This window comes from Euprymna scolopes, chromosome 37 (genome assembly GCF_053919585.1).
Source record: "Euprymna scolopes isolate OS-2025 chromosome 37, ASM5391958v1, whole genome shotgun sequence".
In the NCBI taxonomy this organism is placed as follows: domain Eukaryota; kingdom Metazoa; phylum Mollusca; class Cephalopoda; order Sepiida; family Sepiolidae; genus Euprymna; species Euprymna scolopes.
In genome coordinates, this window is record NC_136518.1 from 7,012,055 (window position 1) to 7,016,077 (window position 4,023).

The following is a 4,023-nucleotide window of genomic DNA, read 5'->3' on the forward strand; positions in this document are numbered from 1 at the left end:
TTTTTGATTTTAAAATGGTGCTGTGTTTTAGGAAAGCCGCCCAACCTAACCTGATTTTGTGTTTTAATGTAGTCTCATGATCACTGGAGATAGTCTGTTTATGCCGTAAATAAATTAATTGGGTGGCTTGCTTGATTGGTCTACTGTGAATAGTCATGTTTAGGTTAAACTGTGATTTAGCTGTAGACATACATTCTGTTTTTTCTAGGTTTATTTCTAATCCTATCTCCTTTACATTCTTTGCTAATACATTAAACAAAACTGCTAATACATAAAACAAAAAGATTGTGTGCATTCATTAACAAGAGCGATGTCATCAGCGTAGGAGAGGTTGGAGAGGATTTATTAAAATAAACAAAAAATGAAGAAAAATCTGTTTCTACATTTGATAATGAAAAAACTTTTGAATTTCAAGTGAAACAAATGGTACCTACGTAATTGCTATGTCGCAAATAGTACCATATCCAAAAATTACAGAAAACGATAAGGTAGAAAAATAATTATGCATGCAAAAAAAAAAAAAAAATTTGTAAAATCTAGCGATTTGGTTTCAGAATCTACAGATTTGAATTGGAGAGTTAACAGGGGAGGTAATTAGGTTTTCAATTTCTCACAAATTCAATTATTTTTCAAAATAAAAAAAAAAAATGAAAAATTCAGTTATATTTGTGAATTTAAAAAAAAAAAATATGTTATGTTTATTTTTTTTTCTGAATAAATTGTCTGCTTTCTACTGAGTTATTTTCATGACAAGTGCTTGTCTGAGCTCCAATCTATGGTCCCCCCTCCTTGCCAAACTTTCACGAGAAACACTCGTCTAGCTGAAAACACTATCAATAATTTTCACATTTTATCTATGCCTAACCCTAAATGTAGATTCCATGAACAAAGTTTCTTTCTTAGAAATGCACACCTGTGGAACTCTTCCATTTGCCTGCTTTCCAGCTGACCATAATATGGTCATTTTCAAGTCCAATATAAACAAGTTCTTGATGAGCCGTTCCCCTTAAGTAATCCAATTTACCAAATTTCCACTAATAATTAATACGACATTTTCCCATTGACTACTGTATGCTTGATTACCCTTATCCTTGAATGGCCTCTGGGCCTTGATAAGTGGTGATTCCCATGTAAAAAAAAAGAAAAAAAGTTACTTCCTCCTTTTGCTTGTGTTACGTCATCCAAGATGTCCGACCCAGCATGTAACTTTATCGGAAATGTTTTTCATGTGTAATTAATTTTCTACTTTATCGTTCACCATAATTTTTGGATATGTTACTATTTGCGACATGACAATTACGTAGGTACCATTTGTTTCACTTGAAATTCAATATTTTTTTTTTTTTTTTTTTCATTATTATAATAGAGAAGCACTAAAAAATCTATATGGTGTATGTACCTTTGACAAAACAAAAATATATTCCAAAAATCGCCTAAATTGATTAAGTAGGTTTTTAAATAAATAAAAAATTCCTGCACATCTAAGGAGTGACTCTTGCCTGACATTTTGACAAAAATTTCAGGAAACAAGGGGAGATAATTCAACAAAAATTCTGATTAATTGCTTAAAAATGATTTTCTTTATATAAAAAAAATAAAAATATTTGATCAATTTACCTAATTTTGGGGGATAAATCCAAAAATTCAGTACAGAAAGTTAAGACGCCCGAAGTGGACTCAGCTTAGCGAAATATGGAACAGGAATCTCTAAGCATTAAACGAAATACAAAATCATATGGAAACACTTCTTGTTTTATCATGAAACAATAAACTTTTTTTTTACATTTCTATAAATATTTTAAAATATTTAGAATATGTTCTTATGGACCGAATTAAAAAAATTTTTTTTTTTTTTTTTTTTTTTTTTACATTTTAAGTTTTCTTTAATATTTATTTTTTAATTCTTATAGGATGACTTTCACAAATTTTATCACATAATTTTGTCATAAATAATGTATCATAAAACTAGTAGCTACCTTCAATTGAATTACGAAACTGAAATCAAAGTTTTTTTTTTGGGGGGGGGGTTGTCTCATGATAGCACAAGAAGTGTTAAAACTAAAATAATCTTTTTTTAAATAAATTATTTCCATATGGTTTTGTATTTCGTTTCATGATTACTGACTTCCATTCCATATTTAGGTAAACCGAATTCACTTTTTCATTTTATTTTTTTATTACATTTTCACCCCAAACAAGGTACAGTGCCACTTTGATGTAGGGGGCTACTATCAGGGCCATCAGTTGCAGGCATACTATGTAGGGAGTTTAGCAGCAACATGTGTGTTCACATTACGAAACCAAAGTCTATTCAATATTTTCATTGCTTTATGATAGCTTTTTTTAATAAATTATTTCCATATGGTTTCGTATTTCGTTTCATGTTTAGTGACTTCCGTTTCGTTACATATTTTAGCTAAACCGAGTCCACTTCCGACATCTTAATTTGTGTACTGAACTTTGGGATTTACCTAATTTTTGGAATGTGATTTTTTTTTTTTTTTTTTTTTTTTTGTTTGTTATGGATATTTACATTATAAAGATTTTTTTTTTTCCTTTGAATATATGAGGAATTCTGGACGAGTCTCGAATTCTCCATTTATCGGTGAAATAATAGGGTTGACTGGGCTCTCAAAAACGTTTAAATGGCAAATAGCAATAAAAAAAAATGTAAAAAATTTCAAATCAGAAGTATACCACAGCTTTGTGGGCAGAAAACTGGTTGACTATTCTTTCTATAATGGCTACTACAGAAATGTAAGGGAGGATACCACACTTTCTCAGGATTACTCCACTTAACCTTGATCCTCATCTAATGCTGTGTTTAGCAAGAGGGTATCAAGTGTTATTTTTATTTTATATTATTTTATTTTTATTTTATTTATTTTTTATTTTTTGCATGACTCAACCGAGTATTGAATCTCGATTTGCCATCAAGAAACCTATTATAGTCAGTGGTTATGTAGCTATTAGAACTTGCCCAGACCTCTCTCTATATTAAAAAGAAAAATCTGTATGATGTCCGTAGCCGTGATGGAATGATATCATATTCCAAAAAGCATGTAAATTGATCAAGTAGTTTTATTTTTATAAAGAAAATCCTTTTAAACTGATTTTAGGCTATTTAAAGATAGATCATAGGCATTACAAGGCTAATCTCACAAGTTCAAATTATTGTGAAGTTGGCTGTCCTTGTTTCTTCAAGATGGCAATGATAGACAGTCCCTTTCTGCTTATAAATTTTTTTTTTTTTTAAATAAAATTTGATCAATTTACATGATTTTTAGAATATGACACTTTCGTTCTGTGATGGGTACTTACATCATAACGATTTATTTTAGAGGTTGGTAAATAGGGACACTTTATTTTAGGGTCGGGAGTTTAGAATTTGGTGAAGGCGTACAAAACTGATTTTGAGACTGGTAATTACTGTTGCTTATAGTCGTGGAGGAGGATAAGGAATCAATTCTTTGAATCAGGTTGACATTTTTAAAAAACTTTTGCCGGCATTGGTATCGACAAATTCTTTTTATGCTGCTGTGGTGGTGGGGGTGGGGTGAGAATAGAAATTATTTTTGTAGACATTTTTGAAGTTGATAAACTTTTTCTTTTATTATATAAATAAAAATGAAATTTTTCTTGGCTTTTTTTTTTCTTTTTTCTGTTGTTAGACCTGTTTTGCGTTTTTTTTTTTTTTTTTCCAGAAAAGCGGTTAATTCTTGGATCCAACTGAGAAATATTTTCTAACGACCTGAAATAATTTAATATATATGATAATAGGGCTTCAGATAAGTAGGAGAGGAGGAGCCAATATGCGAAAAAAAAAAATGTAGAAAGATAGGCCCCGAAACGGTGCATATTCTCTCCTGATGACCTGAAATTATTTGTATACTGGAATGAATTACCATACAAAGAAAAAAAAAATGTTAAACTTTATTGCATAAAAGTCTACAGGAAGGGTTTGGCTCCAAAATGGTGCATATTCTCTCCTGATTACCGGACATTATCTGGAGACCAGAATGA